Source organism: Schistocerca serialis, chromosome 7 (genome assembly GCF_023864345.2).
Source record: "Schistocerca serialis cubense isolate TAMUIC-IGC-003099 chromosome 7, iqSchSeri2.2, whole genome shotgun sequence".
Classification (NCBI taxonomy): Eukaryota; Metazoa; Arthropoda; class Insecta; order Orthoptera; family Acrididae; genus Schistocerca; species Schistocerca serialis.
The window spans coordinates 501,306,228-501,328,539 of record NC_064644.1 but is presented as its reverse complement, the minus strand read 5'-3'; positions in this window follow the sequence as shown (position 1 = coordinate 501,328,539).

Genomic DNA, 22,312 nt, shown 5'->3' with positions numbered 1-22,312 from the left:
CTGAAATGTACGTCCACTGTTGAAAGTGCTGTCAAAGCAAACAAGAGGTGACCGAGACGTGTAACCAATGGCACCACATACCGTCACGCCTGGTGATACGCCAGTATGGTTATGACGAATACACGCTTCCAATGTGCGTTCACCGCGATGTCGCCAAACACGGATGCGACCGTCATGATGTTGTAAACAGAAACTGGCTTCATCCGAAAAAAATGACATTTTACTATTCGTGCACCCAGGTTCGTCGTTGAGTACACCATCGCAGGCACTCCTGTCTGTGATACAGCGTCAAGGGTAACGGCAGCCATTGTCTCCGAGCTGATAGTCCACGCTGTTGCAAACGTCGTGCAGATGGTTGTTGTCTTGCAAATGTCCGCATCCGTTGATTCAAGGTTCGAGACGTGGCTGCACGATCCGTTACAGCCATGCGGATAAGATGCCTGTCATCTCGACTGCTAGTGATACGAGGCCGTTGGGATCCAGCACGGTGTTCCGTATTACCCTCCTGAACCCACCGATTACATATTTTGCTAACAATCATTGGATCTCGACCAACGCGAGCAGCAATGTTGCGATACGATAAACCGCAATCGCGATAGCCTAGTATCCGACCTTTATCAAAATCGGAAACGTGATGGTACGCATTTCTCCTCCTTACGCGCCGGCCAGTGTGGCCGTGCGGTTCTAGGCGCTTCAGTCTGGAACCGCGTGACCGCTACGGTCACAGGTTCGAATCCTGCCTCGGGCGTGCATGTGTGTGATGTCCTTAGGTTAGTTAGGTTTAAGTAGTTCTGTCTATGGGACTGATGACCTCAGATGTTAAGTCCCATAGTGCTCAGAGGCATTTGAACCATTTGACTAGGCAGGATTAAACAATCTTTGTGTAGGAAATTAATGTAGCCAAATTTTGTATTGAGATGGACCCTCATTAGAGGCCACAATTTTCGAAATATTCAAGAAAAGCATTCGAAAGTGTCCTTTTTCTTGGGTAACTCGAAAATTGTGGACTCCAGCGAAAACGTATCGGAGTACTAAATTTCACTGCATTACATTTGCTGCCTAAAGCTCCTATTCATTTTTTTCTGTAAGAGAATAGTCTGAGTGTAGCGGGCGAAATAATACGAAAATCTTGAGTTTGGTATTTGAAGGTGTTGCATAAAACCCATAGGGAGGGACTGCTGAAGATTTTTGGACAAGATGGTTGTGGAGATGAAGCAGAGATTAGTAAGATTAATCTGTTATTCAAAAACAGTCTTAATCGGATTTATTATCATTATACCGCCAACCGGTTTCAACCCGACGTAGGTGTCATCTTCTGGGCGTTTACACCATTGATCGACTGCTGGTGGTGTCACTCCTGTCTGCATAACGGCAGGAAACTATCCACAGTGACACCACCAGCAGTCGACCAATGGTGTCAACGCCCAGAAGATGACCCCTACGTCGGGCTGAAACCGGTTGACGGTATAATAATAATAAATGCGATTAAGTCTGTTTTTGAATGACTGCTGAATAGCCCTATGTATCGCTTTGTTGCGTGGTGTTGTATAGGAAGCTGACATGATCAGTGGGGTTAAGAGATAGTAGAGTGGTGCCGTGGGCGCTCTTAAGAGCTGCGCCAGCTGGAGATACAGTCGTCAACGGCGCGCGTCCGCTCGCGCCACAGCTGGCCGACCCACACACAAACACACGTCCGAGGGCAGAGCAGGAGGCGGAGGGTGCTTTCTTCTGGCCGTAAAGCAGGAAATATGGGCGCGGCCTCGCGGCTGCCACAGCTCAGCCCGCACACGCCCACACACACACACACACACGCGCTCGCGCGCTCGCGGAAGGAGATGGCTCTGGGAGACGCCCTGCGCTCGTAAATTAGGGCGGGAGAGGGCCGCGACGGCGGCGGCAGTAGTGGGGCCCCGGCAGCTAACGCCTTCCCAGGTGGCGGAAGGCCGGCCGCGGCCGTACCTCACCGTTACACCGCGGCTTCCCGCTGATGGATGCCCGTCCGCCGGCCTTTTATAATACGCGCGTCTGAGACAAACGAGGCGCCGCCGTGTACGGCTGAAAGGAGGCGCAGCGCCTCGTGGAGACCACAGTGTCGGAACTGTAGCCCACCTATTCACAAATACTCATCCTGTTTGAACGGTCACTGCATGGCCCGATACATATGCGGCAATTTCTTTCTCTTTATTCCTCTGCGAAACAATCATGAGTAAGAAGTCTGTCCCAAAATTAATAAAACCACTGGGCCCAATAAGACAGCGGTCTACCAACAACTCATCTTCGTTCAAGTTGTGGCTGTTCTGAATATTGTACTGAGCAATTAACTTTATGTTTAAAAAAATGGTTCAAATGGCTCGGAGCACTACGGAACTTAAATTCTAAGGTCATCAGTAGAACTTAGAACTACTTAAACCTCACTAACCTAAGGACATCACACACATCCATGCCCGAGGCAGGATTCGAACCTGCGACCGTAGCGGTCACGCGGTTCCAGACTGTAGCGCCTAGAACCGGTCGGCTGAATTTATGTAAGTCTGCAGGCTTTCGTGGCCGTTGTCACTGAAGTTAAAATCTTCTGCATTATTAGGCCGCGTCATGTTTCTTCTAAAATGTTCGACGTTTCGAGCCATCTGCTGCGATCTTCCTCAGGATCTTTTGGTGTCCGCTACTGCTAGAACACTGTCAGAGACGAGTGTCGCGTCCACTTATAAAGGGCGAGTTTTCTGGCGTTCGTGCTGGAGAAATGATAGTACTAGTTAAAGTTCATATGGCCACCATTGATGGACCATAGTCATAGGCTAATATTCCCGCTCTGATGCAGAAGAAGGGGCGTTGGTAGCTCATCTCCTGTGGATATCATTGGCGGCCCATCGTCATTGGATAGAAAGGCACTATTCCACACTTATGCTAGAGAGGGGTTATTGGTTGAAATGCCTGCTACCGCTGTTCGTTGCTCGTCATCAGTGGGTAGATTCGAAACGGACAGAGCAAGAGAGGGGGAATGTTTACCCAAAATATTATTGTGACTTGCAGCGCGTTGTTTATGAAGCTCACACGCCGCGGCCGGGTATTTACTTCCTTGATGGCGGGGAGCTACGATGCCGGAAGCCTATTGCCGTCCTCTCTATTGAAATTAGATGCATTCTTAGAAATTGCAACCGCTTCTCGGACCTTCCTTATATAAATGTTTGTTTCTTTAGCCACAGTTCTCATGATGTTCCGCTACTGCCGATTTTTCACTTTGCTTTAGCCGCATGTGCCGCTTGTGTGCCTTAATGCGTTCTTTAACAGTTCTTCCCGTTTCACCTATATACACTTTGCCGCAGCCACATGACACTTGATAGACGCCTTCATTGTGGAGGTAATCAGGTGCATCCTCTTTACAAAATTCGATTCCAAGTTGTCTTCGCTGAGACAGGCACGTGAAGACAGAGTGTTGAGTAGTGCTTGCTTCTGGGCTGGGTGGCGGTACGAAGTGGCATCTAAATACCTGTTTTAGTCGGCTTTCTGTACACTCTGTGACCTAGAGTGTTATCAAATCTTCTGTATACCAACACATCTAGGAACGGGAGACCGACCTCACTCTCAACCTCCAAGATGAATGGCTCCCCGCCATCAAGGAAGCAAACACGCGGTCGCGGTGTGTGAGCGGCATAAACAACGCGCTGCAAGTCACCTCGGCGGACAATAATATTTTGGGTAAACATTCCCCCTCTCTTGCTCTGTCCGTTTCGAATCTAGCCACCGATGACGACCAACGAACAGCGGTAGCAGGCATTTCAACCAATAACCCCTCTCTAGCATAAGTGTGGAATAATGCCTTTCTATCCAATGACGTTGGCCCGCGAATGGTATCCACAGAAGATGGGCTGCCAACGCCCCTTTTTCTGCATCAGAGCGGGAATATTAGCTTATGACTATGGTCCATCAATGGTAGCCATATGAACTTTAACCAGTACTATCATTTCTCCAGCACGAACGCCAGAAAACTCCCCATTTATAGATGGACGCGACACTCGTCTCTGACAGTGTTCTAGCAGTAGTGGACACCAAAAGATCCTGAGCAAGATCCCAGCAGAGGTGTCGAAACGTCGAACATTTTAGGAGAAACATGAGGCGGCCTAATAACCCATAAGATTTTAACTTCAATTCAGTTTAATTATAAAAGTTCCAACCACAAGTTTCTGAACGTATCGAAAACATTTAAAAATTTCTTAATGTTTTGTTCCTTGTACATATAAGGGCCGTACTCGTAAATTCCATTATACTGCAGCTTCACGTTGATAGTTCAACTTACTTCGACAGTTATTTGAAAGAAAGAAATATCCCACTCCCTCCGTTTCTCTTGTCTCTTGCCTTTATATGCTTGGACTGTTACGTAGCGCTGCTCCGATCATGAAACGATTAAGAGCAGTACTGCGCCACAATTATAAGAATAATTAACTCTCAGAACACGGTTCGGAAGTTCCTGAACAAAATGAAAACCGCACTGCACTCCATAAAAACTAAATATGACCTACTCAACTATAAACGCTCACTATGAAAAAACAAGAACGTCTGAACAAATAAATTCTCTAAGAATTCTGATAGCGTAAATGAGGCGACAGAAGTCATGGGATACAGATGTGCACGTATGCAGGTTGCGGCAGTGTCGCATTCACAAAGTACAGCAGAGCAGTGCATTGGCGGAGCTGTCAATTGTACACGTATGATTCACGGGAAAAGGGCCCAACGTGATTATGACCACACGACGGAAATTAACAGAGCTTGAACGCGGAATGGTAGTAGGAGCTATTCGCAAGGACATTCCATTTTGGAAATCGTTAGGGAATTCCGTACTCCGAGACCCACAATGTCAAATGTGTGCCGAAAATACCAAATTTCAGGCATTATCTATCACCACGAACCCCTCATTGGCCGACGGTCTTCACTTAGCGACAGAGGGTAGTGGTGTTGGCGCAGAGTTTTGAGTGCTAACGGACAATCAACGCCGCATGAAATAACAGCAGAAATCGATGTGGGACGTACGACGGTCGTGCCCGTTAGGGCCGTGCGGCGAAAGTCAGTGTTAAGTGACTATGGCAGCAGATGACCGACGCGACTGCGTTTCCTAACAGCACGACATCGCCTGCATTGCCTCTCCTAGACTACCGACCATATCGGTTGGACCCTAGACGACTGAGAAAACGTGGCCGCGTCTCGATTTTCGTTCGTAAGAGCTGATTTTAGGTTTCGAACGCGGTGCAGACTCCACGAGGCAATGGACCCACGTTGTCGACAAGGCACTGTGCAAGTTGGTGGTCGCTCCATAATGATGTGGGACTTGTTTACAAGGACTGGACTGGGTCCTCTTCGCGTCCGGGTACTTGGAGACTATTTGCAGCTATTCGTGGACGTCATGCTTCCAAACAAGACTGGAATTTTTATGCATGGCAATGTGCCATGCCACAGGGCCACAATTGATCGCGAGTTGTTTGAAGAACATTGTGGACAGTTAGAGCGCATGTTTGGCCACGCAGATCGCACGACATGAATCCTATCGAACATTTCTGGGAAATAATCGGAAGGTCAGTTCGTGCATAAAGCCTGCACTGGCAGCTCCTTCGCTATTATGGGCTGCTACAGAAGCAGCATCACCCAATACTACTGCTGCGGACGATGTCAGGAGCTACCCCATAAATTTGGTCACTTCATTGTTCAGTCACCGCATCTTCTCGTAATAAAAAGAAAATCATTAAGTATTAACCTCAGTTATTGTCATTTACCATGGCACGGAGCAAATAAAATAATACGTCAGTCATGAAAGAACAGAAAAAAACGTCTCGTGCGTAGTTTGCACAAAATCTGGTTTTCGAGCCGCAACAGCATGTGTAAGCTCCGTGCTGTCTAGCTAATTGTCCCTCGCATCTACCACGAACGCATTCTCCTTCCAGGTACTTCTTTCCCTGGAGTGTGAATCTGTGTGGCGACCCAAACTTCCATAACATGTAACATATCCTCCAGAAAACAATCAATAAAAGGATTGTCCCTCCACTGAGGAAACATTTTCAATGCAGCAATTTAGTTTCAAGTTTTAATACTTCGCCGGGGAATAAAAAGGCAAATCTAAACAGAACGTTACGAAATATACAAACGCATCAGTACCGAGATTATGCCGCACCAGTTACCCAAACGGTGATCTATTGAACATGTTTCAGGAAGATATGGTCCTCTTAACCAAGTTCTTTAAACAAGGAAGGTATGACTCATTTCCTGCTGGCATACCGATTTTTGATACCTGTTTGTGTTGTTCATATCCACCGTTAAAGTATTGTCATTTCATACAGCAACAAACTGCAAGCTACAAAATCCCTTTCTCAAACGCATGCTACTAGACTCTCCACTTCATATGCAACGTGTTATTACAGTAGCAACCACCGGTAACACTTGACGCCAAATTCTGTTCCCAAACTAACGGAAATACACTGTCAATCACCTACCATAGGATATAACAGCCCGTTTCCTATAAAATAGTCCGATACAACGATACAGTTATCGACTCATAGTCCTATAAGCATCATTATGGCATATAATCGACGAAATTTGTACTGATGCGAAGCTTAAAGGCTGTTTACACTTTTTATCCCTCCTCTGTTCCTGTATGTGGTTATGTGACATTGTAACACAAGTGATAAAACGCAAAGGATCCCTTTAAGACCTACACTTCGGGAACACCCACGGTGTCACCTGCGCACGTTTGTTGGCAACTTCAAACACATGTCTATACAGGGACAGCCATCTACCGACCTCTGCCCACCGGCCAGACAAGCAACCCTTTAGAAATCCCTCTTATCTCCCGTACGGCCAACAGGCGATAGGGTGGAGCGGACTGCCTGTCCTGCCTGTGGGAGTGATCGGTGAATCGGTATCTCTGTGCAGGGACATTTTCAAAGTGCCTTGCGAAGGTACTCCAACGGTACCAAGGTTGTGTCAAACTGTGGGCGAGGGGGTGGGAGTTTCAGAGCTATCCTTGCCATTCCATTCACGTGTGAGTCAAAGTCATACCTCTCCACGCACACGCCACAGGAGGGCGCGAAGAAGGAGACATGAATAAGCATAAACAAACTTTTCTGCTTCGGATCACGTCCAGATTTCGTCGAACGATTTTGAAAGGTCTGTGGTGGATCCACCCTGTACACCGAAGCGAAACTTTCATCCACTCTACACTCCAAAGGGATGAGATCATATCCGATGTGGTTTCAGTCCCTCAAAGTCCTTAGAAAACATTCAATCATATGTGGATGACAGCAATGGCAATTTTTTTCAATAGCGTCGATTGTTGCTCATCGCATTGCGAACTGTCGTTTTCGACTACGAAATGTGTGGGAATCAACATCACAAGGAAAGTCGCGGTTTCATGGACGCCCTTTATGTCACTCCCTGAGGCATTTTGGTTCGATTCTGAGGGGCGGTGAGTTTGAAATGTTTTCCCCTGCCACCCTTAAGGAGATAATAAACCCGCACGATTTCAACGCTTTGCGTCGCGTTTCTGACCTCCACCGCAAGACGTGTCAAATTAAGGGGTGAAATGCTGGTAAGAAGGGGCGTGGCCATCCCGTGACACATCCACAGTGGCACTTGGCAGAATTTTGGTGAAATTTTGTGCTAATGTGTCATCATTAATACATCTTACACCTCACATGAACTTTTGGTCTTTTATTCGCATGTATCGACGCCTTTTGCACGATTACAGAAGAAGGTTGTAAGCACCTCTCCTCTAAATTTCAAACACCTGGGTCACCATGGGAGACAGTTTCAGGGTTTCAAATAAGTGACCCCTTTAATAACGTTCAGGAGTGTATATCACAATGCTTTTCATGTACTAAGATTTGGTGGGATATTATAATATTCACTGGTATACAAACATAACCTTTCGTAACTAACTGAATCACTATGGTTCACTCGCTATCTGCAACTCCCCTGCACTCTAACGGCATAATATTTTTATGGAACGTATACTACATGGACAACACAGACAGGTATCTAACATGTGTATGTTGGCGGTGAAATGACGTCAAATAATGTCAAGTTTTCCTTGTTTATTGAAATTGACGTAAGGGGACCATGTCTTCCCGAAATGTGCTGCGTTATCACACTGATGACACATTTGGACGACTGGTGCGTCATAGTCTCCGTGTTCACGTCGTGATGCAGCTGCACTATGGCTGCACAACAGATATAAAAGTACACTAGCCACTTGACTTTTCCTATCTATCTTATGGATGTTTTAATATTTCCATTCAGACGTGGTACTTAGGGAAAGGTAAGATTCGGTGTGGACGGGGCCATAATCAGTTACCGTTAGTTACTCAGTTTTCTTTTTTTTTAAAAAAAAATCACGTACACTTTATTAGAAACAATAAAGTTGACAATAAGGAACAATTATCAAATTTGACTGTTAAGACACAATGTCTAATTAAAAAAATTCCTAAGCAAGTTGCACTTACGACTGATGGCCTTATTGACGAGAAATTCAAATTATTTGTTGGCTGAAGGCCGCAATAGTAATAACTCAAAAAACAATTTTTACGGCTAAAGGCCTGGATAGCAAATTTTTGAGAGGCAATTAAACTTCTTCGAGAGATATTTAAAGAACAATCATCAACATTTCAGTATTAAGATATTTTGTCTAATTAAAATTTCTTAAGACAAGTTACACTCATGGCGGAAGGCCTTATTAACAAGAAATCCAAACTCTTTGTCAGCTGAAGGCTCAAATAGTAATAATTCAAAATTAATTTTTTTAAAAAAAGAAAACGGACATCACAGTCTGATCAAGAGAGAAGTGGGCCTCAGACAGGGCTCTACATCTACATTTATACTCCGCAAGCCACCCAACGGTGTGTGGTGGAGGGCACTTTACGTGAATCCGACCTGGGAAAGTCGCTCAACTTCGCAAACGATGAGACAGGCAGGCAAGAGTTGGATTCACTTAACCGGATGGCAGCTCAAGCCAGTGACAGTTTAAGTGCAGACCAACACACTTGCAAAATCTACCTAACATCTGATAACCAATACAACGATGGAATAACCCACGCAAGGCGGAACTGGCGGACAGCACTGCCTCTTCAGAATCCAGTGTTTAGAACATCCAGAAGCAGAAAGAACAACTACGACCTAAGTAGACCAAAAAAAAAAAAAAAAAAAACGAACCACAATCAAGGAGGCTGTCGAACTACACGCCTTACTGGACAGCAGCGGCAAGGCGAGGAAAGGTACATACACTACCGCGAAAATACGCTAACCTATAGCGCAGGTAACTGGGGCAGAAAAATACTGCTGGTTGAACTTCACCAATAATAACACAAGGAATTCAATGATTAATAATAAAAAGGAGGACAGCTAATTAATTTCGTCAACTCCAAACACTCCACTCATTACTCCTCGTCTCAGTGACCCTGCAAGCAGCAATGCACGAAAAAACAGCGTGATCTAAAAATAGTGAAGGTTTCACTACTGGGTTAATGTTCACTCAAATGTCCCGGGTCTGGTGGACAACAAAGTTGTGGCCCTCGCAACTACAGTCCCTCGATCCGGCAGTGCCTGCATGCCGCCAGCTGTCCCGCCATGTGCTCACGCTGTTGGACCTCCTCGCTGCTCCATCCCAACCGAACTCTCCGACACACTACGACCTGGAAAACACTTGACGTCCCTCCAAAAATAGTACCACCGTACTAGATATAGATAACCGCTGCTGCTGACACTCACAGACAGACAACACTAGCAAACGTAGTGGCGGCAGTAAACACAAGAAGAAAATGAGAGGCCAGTATCCCTTTTGCACGATGCCAACCTAACAACGGCACCAACGCGAGGCGCACCACGGATCATCCGTATTTCCAAGTCTACGTAATTATGGTACCAAACATTTTGTGTAATCTGTTTTTCACATTCGACATGATCGATCGCTTATACAATGTTGACCATTTATTATTTAGATACAGTGCGTATGAAACTACAGCGATTGCAGCGTCTTTAATACAAAAAAAAAGAAAACAGTCTCAAGTGTGTTTATTTACCCGGGAATAGACCATCAGGAAGCCTTTAAAGTCAAAACTGATCATAAGTAACATCATAACAACCGCATAATGCAATGAAAAGTGAAAAAGCAACTTAATGTGTGTTATATTTATGGCAGCGGCAACAAAGGTTTTGAAGCAATTCCAATAGCTGTATGTATGGCTGGTGCTGAACAGAGGCCTAGTGAGTGAGCAGCAGATTTCTGACAGTCATAAAGACTAAGCTACTCACTCTAAGGCTCACTCTAACCTAATTTAATTTTTTTGAGATGTACACATTACAAACAAAACAGTACAGAAACATACTGACACGTTTTGCTATTTCAAAAGTTAAAAAGAAGTGAGAATAAGTTATCACCGGTGTAACTTCGAAAAAAAAGCTCCAAAACGTCACGCATTGCTCGTATGAGCAGCATATCTTACCCTCAGCGACAGTTATACAGAATGTCGTCTAGTGATCGCTATACCGACGCCAGTCGATAATGGAGTAAGCAAAAGATCGTTGCTATACTGGCTGTAGTGAGGATGGACGCCACCATTCCAGTGGTGATGCACATCGATTGTAATTGTCTATGTTGCGTACATAACTTGATCGTTAAATAAACATAACTTAGATTCCTTCTTAAGAAAAAGAAAAAAAGAAAGGAACATTAAAATTATTGCACCAGTTCAACCAACAAGAGATGATTCTAAGGGCAAAAGAGTGTTGACTATATGTTAATTTGTTGTCCAACTGTACCCTAAGAAATTCTACTTGTGCATAGAGTGTTTCACAAAGTACGTTACCATTAAGTCTACTTACGATGTGAACACGTTCTCCCTGCTCGAGTAAAATCACGTGATATGAGTCTTTGTGAGCTTAATACTTACAATATTAACTGTTAAGCATTTGTAACCCTGTTCGGCTACCGTCTGAGTTGTGTCTGCTAGGTTTGGATTTGGACTCAGTATAATGTGTCATCGTCAGTTAAAATTATTGGAACATCATTTGGTTAGATTAAGAACTATAGTGGGCTCTGCACCGATTCCTGAGGGACTCTAAATGCTATATTCCCCCATTCTGTAGTTTCATGTATGGGAAACATATCAATTGGGTCCTCTGCTTTCTGTTGTGAAGATAGGACTTCATTGATGGAAGAGAGATGCCAGCGATGCGATTTATTTGTCACTCCCTCCACAAAGTATTTAAGAACAAAAATCTCTTTTATTTTCCACAAAATGTTTGCAATAACTTTCGTGACACATGAAATCGACATTGTCTTTCTTTTCATTTTCACTATACTCCTACCTGCTCCTTCCACTGAGATTTTTATGGTGTGAAATAATCGAACCTTGTCTCATATTCTACTTAGCATGATATAATGGTTATTTTATACCGTTACCCCTTCACATTTTGTCTTAGCACTTGTTGATGAAAAAGAGTACATGTCAGTGCGTATGTACTCGGGAGTATACGATCAGAGTGTACCAGAGCATTAAGTGGAAGGGCTGTAGGTGAGGAGGTAGGCGTAATACAACAGTTCTAAATATAATTTTATTGTAACTAAGCAGCCAGTAAAATTCACTGATACTCTTAAAACCAAACTTTTAAAAACAACACGAAATAATTGATTTAAAACAATATGTTAAAAAATTTTACAATCCAACGTTTAATTTAATTCAGTGTGGTACCTTGGCCAAGAAAAACTTTACAACCACATGCGCTCATCCTAGCAAAATTACTGCAGTTCCTCATTCATCTATCTTTGCTCAACGTAGACAGTTACAAAAAAAAAACACAACTATCAGAATTTGTCTATGGAAGGGACACGAAAATAACCATATGAATACAGTGCATATGAGTAGCATGAAAATTTTTCATACTCCCCCTTCCGCAGAGTTCTCTTAGTTAAATATACACCACAGCTGAGCCACACAAAACACGCCCGGTATTCAGGGCCCTGGGCGACGACCGTTCCAATCACCACATCTCACTATAACTCAAAAAAGTTAATGATCGATACTATCCACGGTGTCACCGATACCGACCAAAAGCATTCTGTCCGGAACACATCGTGTAGCAGGTTGATGCAGTCCGGGGCTGTGCTCTCCCGTCTCGCTCCCTGATTGCAACCGTTCTCCACTTGGCTGGCTCCGGCCGTAGGTCATGGCAGTTGGCAGACTGAGACACCTGAGTGACGCTGGTCGCGCCACACTGTAGTACCAGCGTGGGAAGTTCACGCACAGCATTCAAAGGCATCGGACATGTGTCATGATACCATTGGCACACAGAGTAAGCAAGATTTTGATGTAAATAACGATAAAATTACCGACGTTGTCATTATAAATTATCATCATTTTCGGCTGTGATGGCTGTGCCCCATCTTCGGGGTTTCTGTGACGTTGAAAGTTGTATATTTGATGAAAGTTGTATGCTAAATATGTATGTAGCTGAATTTCTTATTAACAGGCTGAAAACTGTCTGACTTCTAAGTTACAATTGCAGATTCTGGTCTAGAATCGACATGGCCACCCTACTTTTTCATATGAAGTTATTTATGCAAACTATTTTTTAGGAATGTGATTATCCTTAATCTGAAATGTATCTGACCCTCTGTAAATTGGAGTGAATCACAAGAATGCTCAGAATGACTAGCCACATTATAGAAAATGCATGAGTTGAATTTGCATGAAATTTCACTAATAGAAATCTGTTCCTAATATTTTGTCAAAATATTCATTTAGGCCCTAAAGCAAATTCGTACCTTGCAACAGATGATTTGACACTGCTCTGGCTGCACTGCGAGGATGATGAAATAAATCACGGTACGGCAATCTGCCTTCTTAGTACTATTTTTTTAGCAAATCAGATGTCGATCCTCTTTTGAAAACTTATTATTTATTGTTCACACAAAAGTGCAAGGGATGAAACTGCATATTTTACCGAACACATTTTTCATGGAACAGTGTGGATATGTTTTATAAATGAGAGGAAAAAGTACTCTGAATTTATTTCTAACCTGTGCATCAAACAAAGGTAAACTCAAACTAATATGATCAGTCAGCACTGTCTTTCTTCACATTGCCATACACCATAATCTCTGTTTCTACGAAATGCTTCTGTTACAAAACTTGTTTTCTTGGAAACCTGATGCACCACTGTAAGGTGGCAGAATAAATGGTTACATTCACACCTTATATGAGAGCTTTATACATCGCAACGGGAAGGTGAATATGACACCCAACTTAATTCGGCAGTTATGAGCAAATTTGCCTATCAGTGCGTAATGCTAAAAGGGATGACACTCAACCGACGGTAATTAACACACCGTTCCTATTATGCATGTTTGAGCGGAATGTGAAACTAGCAGCGAGAGGCGTTTTAGTTTGGAATTTAAGACGGGCTAGCAGACGCAAGGCCGCGCTACAGAGGGTACCACAGAAACCATTTAAAGAGGTGTCCCAGGCGGAAAGTCAACGACCGACCATCTGACTCAGATGGGGAGAGCGAGTATAATGGCCCATCTGAGGGAGGACAGGAAAGAAAGCTTTTAGAAAACTGTGTTTCGGAATTCCAAGTGGAAATGAAACAAGACGTGACGCATTTTCGATCACGTGTCCAGCGAGTGATACACACATGAGGTAGTCAATGTACGCATTTAGGCGCCTGGAACGGGCACAAGACGTCCTATTGGCGGAAACGCGCTAGGAAGGAGAAAAGAGCCAAAGTTTCGACGCAGTTCAATGGTAGGGACCTTGCGATTGGTAGAGAGAGTTTCCACAAAATTAGAGGAACGCTCCTATTGGTCGAAAAAAGCCGTGACATGAAGAACGAAAGAATCCAGGTGGGGAGACAGTTTGGCTATGAGTAAGATAAGACGGAAATTTTGGGGAACTCTTCTCTGAACTGCCGTCAAGTGCAGAATGGAGCGCATAACACTCTGTACGACGCAGAGGAATAAATTGTATGAGCGCTGCTTTGACAGCAGCTGATATCCAGCTAGAAATTAGCTGTAGCATCGTTTAGCTCCAACTGTGGAGAAGCGAACCAGCCAATTAGTTAATTGTTCTTCTGAGAACTGGGAGGGTATTATATTATGCACGCTTCTCCAACAATGCGCGTGTATATCGCCATATTCTAAGACTAGGGATGAGTATATGGGCCGGCCAATGTGGCCGAGCAGTTCTAGGCACTTCAGTCTGAAACCGCGCGACCGCTACGTTCACAGGTTCGAATCCTGCCTCGGGCATGGATGTGTGTGTTGTCCTTAGGTTAGTTAGGTTTAAGTAGTTCTAAGTTCTAGGGACTGATGACCTCAGATGTTGAGTCCCATAGTGCTCAGAGCCATTTGAACCATTTTTAATGATTACATGTTCTCTCCCATAATAAGAAACATAGGGAAAGTTTCTGCTGGAAAATTCAGCAAAGGTGTTATTAGTTTTATAGGATTTTTAGCGGAAGAGAGTGGCCTAGCAGACGACAGCAGCTTAAGGTAAATACCGCGTGCAGAGGTGTAAACTCGTTGGTTCACTAGCTTGCGCCCACTGCAAACTCGGACGACGTTGGGTAAGCTTTTGCTCAATTTATAACATAACTAACCGTCCACCGTAGACTTGATTGTCATCCTAAAAATAGTAACGAACTCTGAACTGGAATCGGACGATTTTGTAATACTGACCAACATCATAACGTAAGTGTAGGAACAATTTTGTAAAGAAACTTCTAGTTAAACTATAATATTGTAGTGCTTAGGGAAATTTAACCTTCTGAGAGTTAATATTTAATATTGCTTGTTTACGATTATTTCACTTTTTGATGTTGATGAGATGCGTTATCCTGACAACTGCTTTTTTTGTTGTTGTCAGGTTCAAAACTGCTAAAAAGCGTGCATTTTTGTGCTAATATTGCGACATTAAACATGTCATTTCAACTTACACAGTTGTCTTCAATCCTAGAATAAAAAACCACAAAAAATATTGAATCTTACGCCACTAATTAACTAACCAAAATCTGAGAAAGGAAAGAATAATAGTTAACACGTGACTGATTATAAACAGGAAGATACTACTAGACACAATAATATATTTGAGAAACAATAATTACTGAATTCGCGCTTGCACCTAACAAACTCAAAATAATACCTATTTTCTGAAGTGCTGTTCTTTATACAATCATCTTAAAATTCATCCTTCACCCTCAGGTTGTAGTGATACATCCCACTCCTTGAATGAGAGGTATCACGTCCTTAAATGAGTACGTCAGAGAGCAGATGTTCACGACTTAGAGTAGTCGGTAAGTGGTGAGCACACCAGTGTTGTGAGGTGTTTTAAATCATAGGTGCTGATACCAGAGCTCACGACCAGTGACTGTACTGGAATGGATAGTACTCGGACAACCCTACGTGTTGAGGTGGAGATAGGAGTTCCGTGAAACAGGCAGTGCGGAAGAAAGAGCTCCATTAAATCTGTGTACGTGAACTGTCAAAGATAATAAAGGTATAGTAATTGTTAATTATCAAGTTCATTATAAGATCTGTTATGTACGTAGTACAAAGAGGCAGTATACGAATTGGTAGCTGTCCGAATTTATCATGTACTGAGTTGTAATTTTGAAGATGATATAAGAATGTGAATTGCGTCTCACTTCTTATTTATGTGGTAGAGTGAACGAGAACGAAACGAAAAGTTAATTTTCCGCACCTTTATGCGCAGTCTGTACGGAGACGAAGTCTGAGCCAAAGTGCAGGAAGAAGGCAAACGGATTCAGGGCACACACTACCTGGACCCTGATTAATAATGTTTCACGGCGACCGAATATTCAATAACCAACATTCATGGTATATAAAAGGAGTGTTCAGGTGGCAACTTATTTACGTGTCTGTCACGCGAGTGGTCTAGCGGTTCTAGGCGCTCAGTCCGGAACCGCGCGACTGCTACGGTCGCAGGTTCGAATCCTGCCTCGGGCATGGATGTGTGTGATGTCCTTAGGTTAGTTAGGTTTAAGTAGTTTTAAGTTCCAGGGGACTGATGACCTCAGATGTTAAGTCCCATAGTGCTCAGAGCCATTTGAACCATTTGTCACGGGAGGTGAAGCATAACAAACCATCACGCAGCCCAAGCAAACCTGAAACACTTCACTATTACACACCATCTCAAACAGAAATCTGTGAGTAGAACATCTGCTATCCAAGCGGCTCATTCTGCCATGACACAACACCCTCTCTCCATGACTCAATTGCTGCTACTGCCCAAGGCTGAGACTCAACTCGAATGATACCTATTTGCTAACCGGCTCTCTACTCAATAACACTACATCTGAAAAACAGATGCTGTGTATCGTTCATGTGTTTAGCATTCCAAGATGTTTAAGGTGGCAGTAATCCGAATAAATAGACAATATTCTGTGTGTTATAAGACGCGTTAAGTGGTAACATGTCAAAGAAACTGCGATTTACTACCAGTTCACTTATTCTATAAACCTTTCGGCATTACATGTCTACAAGAGACTACAAAGCTACATATTGCCCGTGATGTTCTCAGCTACCTTGATATAGGCTATTGTCTTGCCTGGCAAGTTCTTGAGATCTCTCACTCACTGAAATCATTTGTACACGCCACCAATCGACCGCGCGAGGTGGCCGCGTGGTCTAGGGCCCCTTGCCACAGTTCGCGCGGCTCCTCCCGTCGGGGGTTCGAGTCCTCCCTCGGGTATGGGTATGTGTGTTATACTTCGCATAAGTTAGTTTAAATTAGATTATGTAGTGTGTAAGCCAAGGGACCGATGACCTCAGCAGTTTGGTCCCACAGGAACTTACCACAAATTTACAAATTTCCTGCCACCCTCGCTAACTACCATGACTGATATAACCTTGTATAGAGATGTAGGAATACGAGTTGACCTACCAGCACCTGCCATCCAAGCTCAGCTATACTTCTTGTCCAGTGGGGAAAGCGCCACTATCTCTGCCTCAAGTGGCACCATTAAATTTCACGCTGCGGTATTACGAGTATTTATGTCCACACCACTAAGCTTGACGTGTGATACTCAAGCAATGTTCGTTATTTGTAGGTATACATTTTTAAACTATCAATGATGCGAGCCAGGAGGATAACAGAGAAACATCACGGCACACATTAGCGACACGTGTCCATGGCCGCTTGATGGGAGAATATGGTACGATGGTCGCTTCTTGGGACGGGAGATGAGAGAAAGGCCGTTAAATGCAAACTTGGTGAAGAACACACAGATAATGTCAGTCTCACACCTCGTGCAAAATCGACCTTCCACGAAAACTGAGACAGAAATTCTTCTGTGATTCGTGTGATACAAGCAATGGACTGGCAACATCACATGAGCCGTTGAAGGAGATTCTCTGAAACCAGGCGCTGATGAAGAGTCCAAGGTTTTCGAGACATAGTGAGAGATTTATATGATAATTATTACCTTACGATCGCTGAGATGTACGAAAAAAATATTCATTTTACCAGTTTCGGAAAGTAGTTACCATCTTCACATGTGCATAATCAACCAAAAATTTTTGTACAGGTCTATACATAAATATGAAATAAACATACAAAGGCGATCAAAAAATTTCCGTTTGAGGTCGTAATGCAGCGGATATGCAACGTAGCCTTACTCCTATGCGAGTATATTAGCAGTGACATTTGGGCAAGGGATTACTGCGGCATTCGTGTCTTTCCGACGTGCGTGGGGTAAATGCGGAGCCGTGAACTACAGCCATTTTCAATATTTTTACTGTTAGTATTTGTCTGTTTGTTTAAAGATTAGACTATTATAAAATGGAATCTTTTGAAAGAATGTGGAATCAAGAAAGCCTAAAACTGCACAATTTGTAAGGAATTAAGATTTAAAATATTACGTGTACAAGTTTAAATAAAAAAGAAAATGAGATTGACTCCAGTTAAATTCGAACGCTCGTCCTTTATGTTCATAAACCGTGGACCTATGGACTTTCTATTTTTTATATTTTTTCTATGTTTTTCTGTTATAACACAACGACAAATGCTCTGTTCTAATTCAAATGAATGGCAGTTTACCAGGATACTCTTACGACCAAAGTCTCATTAAATAAAACAAATAGTATTTGTAACACGGGCCTGCATGAAACAACAAGCATTAGCAAGATATTATGTGGTCTGTGTGTACGTAAAGTCCTGTGTTCTACCCAAGAAGTATTTCGCGACTGACGAAATAAATCACGGGTGAACAGCCTGGTATGAGTGTGCATAGGACACAATATTTCGGCAATCGACCACGTTGCCGTCATCAGGTGCGCTGATGTACTGACCGGCGGTGGGCCGGCGCCATCTACACTACTGGAAATTGAAATAAGAACACCGTGAATTCATTGTCCCAGGAAGGGGAAACTTTATTGACACATTCCTGGGGTCAGATACATCACATGATCACACTGACAGAACCACAGGCACATAGACACAGGCAACAGAGCATGCACAATGTCGGCACTAGTACAGTGTATATCCACCTTTCGCAGCAATGCAGGCTGCTATTCTCCCATGGAGACGATCGTAGAGATGCTGGATGTAGTCCTGTGGAACGGCTTGCCATGCCATTTCCACCTGGCGCCTCAGTTGGACCAGCGTTCGTGCTGGACGTGCAGACCGCGTGAGACGACGCTTCATGCAGTCCAAAACATGCTCAATGGGGGACAGATCCGGAGATCTTGCTGGCCAGGGTAGTTGACTTACACCTTCTAGAGCACGTTGGGTGGCACGGGATACATGCGGACGTGCATTGTCCTGTTGGAACAGCAAGTTCCCTTGCCGGTCTAGGAATGGTAGAACGATGGGTTCGATGACGGTTTGGATGTACCGTGCACTATTCAGTGTCCCCTCGACGATCACCAGTGGTGTACGGCCAGTGTAGGAGATCGCTCCCCACACCATGATGCCGGGTGTTGGCCCTGTGTGCCTCGGTCGTATGCAGTCCTGATTCTGGCGCTCACCTGCACGGCGCCAAACACGCATTCGACCATCATTGGCACCAAGGCAGAAGCGACTCTCATCGCTGAAGACGACACGTCTCCATTCGTCCCTCCATTCACGCCTGTCGCGACACCACTGGAGACGATGTTGGGGCGTGAGCGGAAGACGGCCTAACGGTGTGCGGGACCGTAGCCCAGCTTCATGGAGACGGTTGCGAATGGTCCTCACCGATACCCCAGGAGCAACAGTGTCCCTAATTTGCTGGGAAGTGGCGGTGCGGTCCCCTACGGCACTGCGTAGGATCCTACGGTCTTGGCGTGCATCCGTGCGTCGCTGCGGTCCGGTCCCAGGTCGACGGGCACGTGCACCTTCCGCCGACCACTGGCGACAACATCGATGTACTGTGGAGACCTCACGCCCCACGTGTTGAGCAATTCGGCGGTACGTCCACCCGGCCTCCCGCATGCCCACTATACGCCCTCGCTCAAAGTCCGTCAACTGCACATACGGTTCACGTCCACGCTGTCGCGGCATGCTACCAGTGTTAAAGACTGCGATGGAGCTCCGTATGCCACGGCAAACTGGCTGACACTGACGGCGACGGTGCACAAATGCTGCGCAGCTAGCGCCATTCGACGGCCAACACCGCGGTTCCTGGTGTGTCCGCTGTGCCGTGCGTGTGATCATTGCTTGTACAGCCCTCTCGCAGTGTCCGGAGCAAGTATGGTGGGTCTGACACATCGGTGTCAATGTGTTCTTTTTTCCATTTCCAGGAGTGTATATATAGGACAATCCCCCTCCCGCTCCTCCCTCAGGCGCTTCCTATGAGTCGGTGCGGTCCGCGCCCCGCGCGCGGTCCAGGTGCAGCGTCCGTTCTCCCGCCGTCTGTGCGCTGCGTCCCAGGTCTTCTCGTTCAGGAGGGTCTGCCGGCACCGTTCTCGTTATTCTTCCCTCCTCCCCCGAAGTCGGTACACTCTGGGAAATATCCTTTTTCTTCTTAATCTGGGTGATCGCGGGTTCCCACGCCTTGCTAAGGATGTAACCACTGTCACGATTTAGTTGTGGCTCCCTTACTCTGATCTCTATGGCTTCTTTGATGACACAGTCCCAGTATTTGGAAGTCTGTGTCAGGACTCTGGTTTGGTCATAATTCGTGCTGTGGAGTTCCGATAGGCAATGCTCAGCGATTGCCGACTTACAGTCTAGTGTGCCGTTGATGTTCTCGGCATCGGTCCTCAGTGGTGCGAATGGTCTCACCTATTTATACACTGCCGCATTGGCAAGGTATCTGATAAACCCCTGATTTACGTAGACCAAGGTTGTCCTTGACGCTACCACGAAGGCTCTTGGTTTTGCTTGGAGGACGGAAGATGGTTTTCACTTGGTGTTTACGTAAAATGCGTCCAATTTTTCCGGATAAGGCCCCAAAAAACGGAATAATAGCCAAGGCCGCCTCCTCCTGAGGTTCATCCTCAGTTTCCGCCGGTGTTGCAGGTTTTTCGCGATTATCTCAAAAATATGTAAACAGTGAGTTAAATTGCAATGAATCTCGACATATACCATATCATAACTGTTCTATAGCTTCTATTTGACGATGTAAACTCCAAGCTAAAGCTCCATAGGACGCGAGAAGTTGTGAACACAGGCACTGCTGAACTTGGGCGGGACCAATGTTCTGTTCGTGGACTCTACATTATTCGAGCCGGGCAATCATTTTGCTTCTCATTTTAGATTCAGTCAGATACGTTAACTGTCTTCATGACATTCAGAATGCGTAACTATTTGTATTATCTATCAACACGAAGTCTTTTTATCATGTGACGATATGATGTACACTACTGGCCATTAAAATTGCTACACCAAGAAGAAATGCAGATGATAAACGGGTATTCATGGGACAAATATATTATACTCTAGCATTCTGCGTGGTTTCTGTTTGTTCTAAGTCGTGTTTCCCTACCACCTTCGCGCAACGACGCTCTGTGCGTGTTTTTTAGGGAATTGACTAGTTTGAACCTGGGACCTGTTGCTGGTAAGGAGACGCCAGACCACACATGACATGTAGAGTTCAGAAGAGTTCAGTCAGACTAGCGATGATATAATCAAATACTTAATGATTTCAGAGCCAGCTCCACTGCACTCCCTGTAAAAGAATGTTAATACTAACTAAATTTAGTGGAAGGGGTTCAAGGCTTTCCCATTTTTAGTTAGCTGGTAAAATAACATCAGAAAAGCAGTTAAGTTTACCACTGGAAATTTTATTCTACTCACAAAACATTGTTTATAAATTGCACTATTGATAAAAGGAAATATTTTAATACAGGACGGTAAAAACCAACTGCGTTCAACAAAAATGTGAACGAATATTCCCTGATTGGGTTTCCAGGTTCTACAATGGATCAAAGCATGAACTACGCCATATCACATTTATAATCTAGATTTAAGTCAAGTTTCATAAAAGAGAAAACTATCAAAATGGTCTACAGTGACCCTCAATTATCTTTAATTACTTATCTAACTTGTCGTAAATTACAGTGCCTGATGTGGCTTCTCAATAATTATATAACAGAAAAATCATCGCGTTTCAGATTTTTACTTCAAGTAGCAAATGTGAACACCAGGAGATTTAATTGACGATCGACGCTAGTATTACGTAAAAAGGGGATGTAACAGATGAGACTTAAGCAGTTCTGAATGAAGCGTTATGCGCTCAAAAATGCGGCATCACATGCGTTCATTACCTTGTCAGTGTTTAGGCAGCGTCAGGGGGCGGCGGGCGGCGCAGCTCCACACACCTCGCCGTCTCGGAAGCAACTCTGTAACTTCTCCTTATTACAATTTACAGAAGTTGGTTTAAAAAAAGCTATCTCGCTGTGTTTACAACTGACCAATCAGGGTCTCAATGTTATCCTTAAGCTCCGCCTACAAAATTCTGTCTATCCAATGAGAAACGTTATACTTTTCGTTGTGGGGCAATGTTTTTAACGTGTGTGCAACGTAACAGAGACACGAAAATGTCTCACGCTAAAACTTGCAGCTGGTGTGGCCCTTTTGGTGTTATCATAAGATCTATACTGTTCTTCTGGAGGGCTATCTTTTAGCATGGGCTGGGGGGGGGGGGGGGGTTGGTTTTGGCGGTCAGCCGGCGATGTGGGTGTCCCTCCCTTATCGTAGGGCCTTCTAGCTTAACGCGATTCTGCACTTGGCTTCTCGTTTCTTCCCTCGGAACTGCTTCTGTTTCACGGTGGGAAGGTATGACATGCATTTAGGCGTTCTTGTGTTAGTCTGTGGTATTCCATTTGCTCACTCGT